The sequence below is a fragment of the Dromaius novaehollandiae genome, chromosome 6, assembly GCF_036370855.1.
Source record: "Dromaius novaehollandiae isolate bDroNov1 chromosome 6, bDroNov1.hap1, whole genome shotgun sequence".
In the NCBI taxonomy this organism is placed as follows: Eukaryota; Metazoa; Chordata; class Aves; order Casuariiformes; family Dromaiidae; genus Dromaius; species Dromaius novaehollandiae.
This window is the reverse complement of record NC_088103.1, coordinates 40,550,121-40,559,013: the sequence shown is the minus strand read 5'-3', so window position 1 is coordinate 40,559,013 and position 8,893 is coordinate 40,550,121. Positions and strand designations below refer to the sequence as shown.

General features: G+C 40.6%; 1 protein-coding gene across 1 annotated transcript in view; it reads left to right on the top strand.

The window, feature by feature from the left end:
* The first annotated feature begins 663 nt into the window (after positions 1 to 663).
* The window catches only part of GFRA1 (GDNF family receptor alpha 1), a 206,870-nt gene continuing 198,640 nt past the window's right edge, over positions 664 to 8,893 (top strand). The window contains exon 1 of the mRNA XM_026096176.2: positions 664 to 2,579. The gene's annotated coding sequence lies outside the window, so the exon portion shown is untranslated. The remainder of the gene's footprint in view (positions 2,580 to 8,893) is intronic.

The window sequence follows — 8,893 nt, the reverse complement described above, 5'->3', positions numbered from 1 at the left end:
TCGTGGGAAACGGAATCTCCCTGCAAGATAGGTCCGTGCTAAACGTAATGCAAAAGACTTTGAAACAGCACAGTAGAGATATACCCCGCCCAAGATCTCCAAATGCTATTAGTGTGGGCATGTTCGAACTGTCCCGAGGTGAATTCCAGTATGATTTACAGCCTCGGTACGTGGGACTCAATTGGAGTTAAGCTCTGGGACGCGGCAACAAGAAATGATAAGACAGCGGCAGGAGTTTTAGCCCCGTGGCGTACCATGCTTAAGACTCCGAAAGAGCATAGCAAGAAGAAAACACAGGGACCGGAGGCACCCACAGCCCCCACAGCACCTCCATCAAGCGACACGGTGGTGGGGGCGGTGGGTGGACAGGACTCCCCAGGAAACAACCCAGACAATCCATTTGACCCAGGGCAAATCAATCCGGAACAGGAGCCAGACATCTATCTGCCTCTTAATACGCCTTGCTGTGTCCATTTTACGGCCCCTTCGGAACCACCCCACCCCCCCAAGAGACGGGGCCGCCCGCGAGTTTGGACTGCCCACAACCCCCCCACTGACCCGGCCTTCTGGGAAGGATCCATCGCTCCAGGGCCGCTCGGCGGGGCGTGAGTACACCGGCCGGGGACGCCCTCCGCCTGCCTTCTTCCCTCCCTCCTTTCCTTCCTGCCTTCCTTCCCCTCCCGCCCGGCCCCTCCTCTCTCCGCCTGGTGCCGCCTCCACCTGGTGCCGCCACCGTCAATCAGCAGGAGGAGGAACACGGCGAAAGCGGAGCAGGCCTCAGCCTTGAACTGCAGCACGAGCGCAAATTCAAAGAGCCTTTCACAGATGTTGTCACTACAAACCTGAAGCTCGGCAGTCCTACAGACAGAAGTGTGTGCTTCAAAGTTAAGACCACAGCACCACGTAGATACTGTGTAAGACCTAACAGTGCAATTATCGATGCAGGAACATCGATTAATGTTTCTGTGATGCTACAGCCTTTTGACTATGATCCTAATGAGACAAGTAAACACAAGTTTATGGTTAAAAAAAAAAAAAACAGTCTATGCTTGCTCCAGCTGATACTTCAGATATGGAAGCAGTATGGAAAGAAGGAAAACCAGAACTCATGCATTCGAAACTTAGGTGTGTGTTTGAGCTACCAACGGAAAATGATACGCTTTATGACATAGAAATGAGATTGTATACTGCATGCGTGTAACTAAAATTTAATTATTTAATTTGCTTTGATTTGGCTCTGAACTTTTCTGTGGGAACCTAGGGTCAGGCCCTGTTATGGTGGCCGACAAGCCTAATTTCCGTAACAGTTTGGCGACCCAGGTGGGACCCTAGGCGACCACTGTCGGGGCCTCTCGTCTCCAAACGATCATCTGGCACCATCGGGTGAGTTCACCTGGGATCTTTTGGCAATGAGAGGCACCGAAAAGGTGAGTCTTAAATTCCTGCCTAAATTCTAAATTCTGGTCTGGTAACAGTGCACTGTAAGGGGTACGTGGGCTGATCACTGTAAGGTGTACCAGGGGATGGGTGTGAGTCCCATCCCCAGGGTTTGAGTGGGTTTTAAGTCCCAGCTTGGTCCGGCCGGAAAGGGGAGTGTGCAGCCTGATCAGCATAAGGCACACTGCAAGACTGTAAGACAGAAGTCTAGAGTCACTGTGACTGGTATGGGTGTGAGCAGTACTGTGTGTGCGAGTGCGTATAGCCTGGGAACTGGCCGGGGCGCCCCTCGGCTGATGACGCTGCCCACTGCAAAGGGACAGCAGTCCTAGCAGTTAAAGACTCAGTTGGTGTGAGTGCGGTTCCCAGAGAGTGAGAGAAAGAGAGTGTGTGATTAAAAAAAAAAAAAAAAAAGACCAACTATGTCAGCAGGGTTGCCCATTCCTGACAAAGGAGGAAAACCCAGCGGAACCCAGCAAGGAACTTTTGATCAGCAGGCTAAATTGTCCCGTGATTTCTTTTTTTTCACCAAAATGCAAAAGTGCTACAAAAAACTTATCACAAGAGACCAGGCCCAAGACATTATTTGAAGTTGCCCCCATTGCCAAAATGTATCCCCATTAGCACCCTAGTTGTCTGATAACACTGGTGTCTTGATCAATCAAGAGAGTCTGGATTGCTCAAAGAAAAGAAGGGGGATTTGTGGAGGATTATCTGGAGGAAAACGGACATGTGAGTAATCCAGCCCTAATGCTAATAGCAAGAGTGTGAAAGTAGGTTTTGCAGCCTACGGGTGAGGTTACTAGAGGGCATGCAATGTGGTGAGAAGCTGTCCTTGGAACGAGAAAAACAACTCCCAGATGTTCAGTGAGAAACTTAATGGGCTTAGGGGAGTTTCTTTGCCTCCTCGGAGACAGTACATGCTATCCAATCATATACTGTTTAGATGGACGTGCTAAATGAACATGTACCAATCACTGTATAGTTTGATTCACATGATCACGGTTAAAGCATATAAAAGATGCTATTGGGGCTTAATACAGTGTCAGCATTTAATCATATTGATTGGCGTGCTGTCCGTTAATCTCCCGCAATAGATAATGATGAAAACATGACGGTCACAGAGCAACGTGGACAGGCTGGTAAGCAGAGCCCATTAAATTAGCTAATGTTTTAATATGCTCACATGCAGAGCTGCACACCTGAAAAAAAAAAAAAAAACAGGCTACGAGTATAGTGTGGGGGCTGTGTCCCTGAAGACAGCAGCTTTGAAAAGTGCTTAGAAATCATCTTGAAAAATTGAGTCAACATGAACTTCTAATATGACGTTTGAGGCAAAAACGATTAACAAGAATCTGTAAATCTATTCAGGAAGGCAATGCGTGGGAGCAGGGAGGCAATTTTGCATTTATATAAGCATTGATAAAGGCAGTACTAGAATATTGCTTATAAGTCAGGTGTCAGTGTTTCTAACAGTACAAAAAATGGAGAGGGTGTAAGAAGAAAGCCACAAAGCTTATCTGAGTGCTGTAAAAATGCCTCACTGTGAAGGACAGAAGAATGCAATTTGTTAAGCTTATCAAAAAGGAGACTGAGGGGTAACTTGATTGCAGCACAGAAGTACCAACACAAGGAGAATTTACCAGGTATTAAAAAGCGTTTTAATCTCAGAGAAAAAAGCATAAGAAGAACCAAGAGCTAGAAGCTAAAGCCAATACATTCAAATGAGCAATTAGACACAGATGAGTGTGCCAGTTAGCAGAACAGATTGAGGAAGTGATGCATTTCCCTTCTTGAAATCTTCAAATGAAAGCCATGTTCCTTTCCAAGGCTGTTTTAGCCTGGCTAGATTATTGAGCTCAACCTCATGGTATGATGCCTTCTCCTTGTTTGTAATACGTATTCCCACTCTGCATGATATTTTTTCTATTTCTGCAGAGAAATAGCATGTCCTTAGATAGAGCCAATTTAAATACTGTTAAAGGTAATATCCCCAACATCATTATGTATAAAAGTTGAGAAGAAAAAGTAAACATATAGTAGTAATAATGTGTTTTATGATTACAATTATTAAATGAAAATTGTAATACAAGAGAGAGAACATTTATTATTAATATGGAAAAACCACTAGATGGCACTGAAACATTCCTTTACAAATCCTCTCGTTTTGCATGATAGCCTGATTATCCTTATTTTTTAAATTGAGACTAACGAGAATTTATGAAGCGTACTATGAAGAATCCAAGCAGTATAAAATTCTGATATTGGACCAGATGCATTTTCTTTGTTTCTGTTTATTGTATGCAATATACAGTTCACTTTTTAGTGTATGATTATCTGAAATATCTTTATGCAATTACATGTTTGGAGATTTTGTTTAAAAGAACTTACTTGGTGTCAAATTGTATCAAATGCTTCCTAGAATATGGAATTGCATACCATTCAAATCCATTGTTTTGTTGTTTGCCAGACCCAATTCTTTTCCTGTATGAGCGAATTCAGTTAAATAAATTACAGTGATATTTGATTGTAAAGTGAAACAGAACCCATGGTCTCCTTTCCTACTAAGATATGATAACAAGACTGCCCAGAAAAGGTTTATTAGTACACAGTGGGAAGCATTATTGGTTTAGTAAAACCCAAGAAGACTCTTTTCTGGCACTGTATCTATTTAATAAATTATTTACATGGAAAAATTTATCACTGCTGAAAGCAGTTTCTTCCAGACAAATAGATGAGGTCTTTAAATACTCGAGATATTAAAGTGGAAGAAAAGAAACAGCTGCCACTTCACATTCCCAAATAAATTTGTAAGCTTCTCAGATATCAAGGACTGACTGACTTGTGCTGATGTGCGGGATCACAGGAGTGCTGAAAGCTGGTAATATCTAGGAATTACTTTATAGGTCTGGTTGAAGAACTGCAGATAGTTTACCATAAGACATCCAATGTTTTGAAAAATACGAATGATGCAGCATGGTAGTTTCTGATACAATTTTAGCCAGAAAATAAACAAAATGCAAGGTTTCTGCAGATGACAACCTTATCCTGAAAAGGCCTTTCAAAACCTATATGTATTAGCAGGGTGAATGGATGTGACTATGAGTGTTCTTAGGACAATCAGGGCCAGTATATCCCCTATTCAGAAATCAGAAGTGTGGATTTTTTGATAGTTTGAGCTTTAGGAGGTTTACTTGTAGATAAGGTGACAATTGTCTTTCTGTAGACTATCGATGTTTTGCTATACAATAGGCTATATAGAATATAAAAAAGCCTCTAGAAATTTGACAAAAATCAGCCCCAAAATCTAACAAATGAACAACCAAAGAATTGCAGAAGTCGTTCAGATAAGAGGCTGACAAATCCTAGCAGATACGGTGAGAATGCTGACAATTTGGATGTTTGGTGCACCACTAGGATATATTAGCCCTGCATGTCAGCTCTGATCAGCAAGCAGTTCAAAAGAAGTAGAGCAACTATTTAAATACTCTATTGACAAGCAAGGCACAGATCATTAGGCATTGAATCTGGTCCTTTACCCAGTTAGCATATTGGAGTATTACATCTAACTTTAGAGCAGAGGACTGGAACTATTTTGTTAGCTTTCTTTCCCTGGTATCTTATTATTGCATTGCCATCCATGGAAATGGGCATACAGCATATTTACTAACCCCATAATCTTCTCCATGGAAATCATATGAAAGTGTTTTCTCTTACTAAAAGCTGCAGGACAGGTCCATATCTACTACTTCAGCTCAATCACTGGTAAAACCCTTTTTCATGTTATTACAAACTGCTATCAAACCAGAGAAGACTGTGGTAAGCCAGGTGGCTCACTCTACACTTGAGCTGAGTTAATATGAGTTTAAACTTGGGCCAGCATGACAATATAGAGATATAACCATCATTGCATCCAAATTAACTCAGACTAGATGCTGTGATACCAATCACCTTTTTGTATGTGGGAAGGGTTGGAGCATAAACCACCCAGACACAAACACACACACACACATACACTGTTTTCAAAATTCTAATTTGTTTTACCCAATTATAGAGTAAGATGTAGCACTCTACATTCGGTTGTTGAATCTGCAGCGGTGAAATGTGATGAATGGCACATCAAAAAGCAGTGGATCTGCTGTGGATAATGGATATGGAATGGAGGATCTGCTGTGGATATGTTGGTCAGGCATAGCATCCTTAAGCAGGGAGACAGTGCCAGGACACATCTCTTTCTGTTCTTCCTTTGTTATCATTCTTGTAGGACTGTGACTCTCTCTTAGAACTTCCTTGTTCTCTCCCCTGTATTCTCATCAAAATGGGATATTGGTTGGGAACATTTTCTTTCTTAAGACCCCAAACTATTTCTAATGATAATCCAGCTCTCAGTGCTGCATTCCTTTAGTGACCTGCAGTGGATGACTTGTGATCTCTGTTTATCTCCTGAGGCTTCTGGTATCATCCTGTGCTTGTAGTTTCAAGGCCTCTGCTATCATCTCCTGTCCATCACCTGTGCTCTTGGGTTCCCTGATACATCTTTGTGGCAAGGTTTGGCTGTGCAGGTACCTTTTTTATCCATTTTTGATCTATACATACAATTCTGTCACAGGTGTTAAAAACAAATATTCCCTTCCCTTGCAATCTAATTTTTTTAGACTAGTCAGCTGCCAAGCTATCAGACTTAGGCAATCAGCCCTCTCGCTGGACTCTGTCAGTCACCACTGCAATCTGTGACCTTAAGTGATGTGTTGCCCCCATGTGATATATATGAGGCATTTCTTAGTATCTCAGTGTGTCACTCATTTACAGGTACATGTTTGTGACTTACTGTTTCTTGCTTCATCTCTTCAGTTTGTAACATTAATTTGGCACTAAGAAAACACTTCTTTACTGTGAGCGTGGTTGAACCCTGGAGCAGGATGCCCAGAGGGGTTGTGGAGTCTCCATCCTTGGAGATATTTAAAACTCAGCTGGACATGGTCCTGGGCAACCTGGTCTAGGGGACCCTGCTTGAGCAGCGGGGTTGGACCAGATGATCTCCAGAAGCCCCTTCCAACCTCAACGATTCTATGATTCTATCATTAGTTCAATCATATTTATGTCAACCGATTAGAGATAATTTGTGTGGATAGTGTTGCAATAGCTAACTGTAATTTTATTCTGTGGTCAAATATTGTAGTGGTTTTTATTTATATAGAATCTCTGATTCAGGCTGTTAATAAGTGAAATAACATGAAAATGTCATAGCTTAACTCCTTTTTTAGGAAATAAAATAAACACATTTTGGTTATTTTTTTTTCTAGTTGCGGCTGTTGTTCCTTGTTTCAAGAATAAGTATATGTCTGGGTAAATAACATTAGGTCATCAGGGGCTTTTGTTCGTTTAAGCTATAATCTTCACTTTGGTTCATGCTCTGGCTCTTGTCTCTTTGAGCATCTTGCTTCTGGGGTCTTCTGTTCCTCGACATGGCCTCTGGCCATTACTTTTGTCATGCATTTAGGCCTAGTGTATCTCTCAGTTTCTTTGGTTCCTAACCTTGGCTAGTCCACGCTCTACTTCCAAACTCGTAAGGGCTGACAGACTATTTCCTGGTCAAGCTTCCCCAACACTATTCTTGTAGACAGAGAGTTTAACAGACTTTTGTTTTGGGGGCTGTGTGTTCAGGTCCCTGGCCTGTAAGCTCTTTTTTTCAAGTTCAGCGATTTCAAAAGCCTTCTCAGGTGTATGCCATGGCTTTATTATTCTCTTATTAGGCTTTCAGATTGATCTTGATTTTCCTTTGGAGTCATCTGTTAGCACTGGGCTGCTCCTGGGAAGTCTCTTTTAGAGAACTTGGTTGTCAGCTGTGATTTTATTATCAAAAATCAGGCTGCTCAGCTGTGTCTTAGGTATGGAGTCACAGAGTGGAGGAGAGACACTGTGATGCTACTGCCAGTGTGTAAGCCTGAGATAAAATTCCAGTTCATCAAATCATTTATTAAGGATGTAAGACTTGATGCTTGCCAAATCTTGATTTTTTCAGGTGAGTTTAGTAATCTGAAGTATTTCTCTAGATCTCAAAAATGAGGGAGATTCCCTCTGGTCATCCTAAAAAGCAACTGTTCCCAGACCCAATAGGGAAGACTGGCCAGTTTTCCCTATACCTTCTTTCTCCAGGATAATAATTTTTCTCTGGGAATGTCTTCCTCTTTCTCATTAACTGTATCAAGTTATTTCTGTGTCTCTAGTTCTCCTTTTTTAGTTATAAGAGATGGACAACTACTTCCTCTGGACTCTGAGATTCTGGTACATGCGTGTAGGTATATGTGTGTGTATATATATTTATATCTCCTAAAAATCAAATTTTTGTCATCTGTAAAATAGCTGATTTATTCATAATAACTGTATGTGTGTGTTTGTGTATTTTCATAGCAATTTGGCAATGTTCTATTCTCTAACAAATTAATTAAATATGACAAAAGATTCAGTACTTTTTCATACCGCCTCATTTTTAGTTTGGGTCTTCCAAATAGAAATATTATATTAGTCCCAACTTACATCAGTCATGAGACAGTGGTGACAAACTTAAATATATTTTATACTTGGGCAAATCAGTATGTTTTACATTTGCCCCGCAAGAGATGGTTTAATTTAGCTCTATATTTTTTCAGAGCTGTTGAGGGATTTGTTTAGTCCAAGAGGATTTGTATTGATTTCTGTTTCACTTTTTTGGTGAACTTTATTCTCATTTTGTTGTTCTATTGATTCTGAGTGTCCTAGCCATTTGAGTTGTTATTGCAAATTTTGCTATATTTATGCTGTAACTTGATGAAAATAATCAAGAATTTAGACTGTTTCACAGCTATAAAAAAATCTCAAGTTGCAACCAGTTTCCTGGAATCTGAAATATCTTTGAGAAGGGCTGACCATGTATTTCTTTTTTTAGATCTTTTTTAGGCCTTTAGGCAAACTAACATATATTATTTATTGATCCAATTTAGTTATTGGATGATATCAGTCATTCCATTTTTCTGAAATGTGTATGTATGTGGAATTATGGTATAAATCAATGAATTCTATTGCTTGTCACAGCTGAATAATTTTTATGTATGGACTGAATAACTGTATAAACACAAGATCATTGAAGGACAGAGAAGAGAGTTTCTAGTAAGTAAAAGCAACTGTAAGTGTGTAAGACTGAAATCCAAAATCAAATTGTTCTTTTTCCTGGTTGATTAATCAATACACATAACACACACAACATCAGCAAGGTTACCTATACGAATAAAATGACCAGGACAAACAGCCCTCCTAGGAAATCCTGAATTACACCTTTTTCCAGCCTCTAAACCTGGAAATGGGACTATTTTAGCTGCCTGTAGACATTCAGATATACAACTTTTACTACTTTTCATATGCCCTGAATTTGATCAAAGGACACAAGCAAGCGCTTCATTTTAAAGCAGTTAGACAGTCC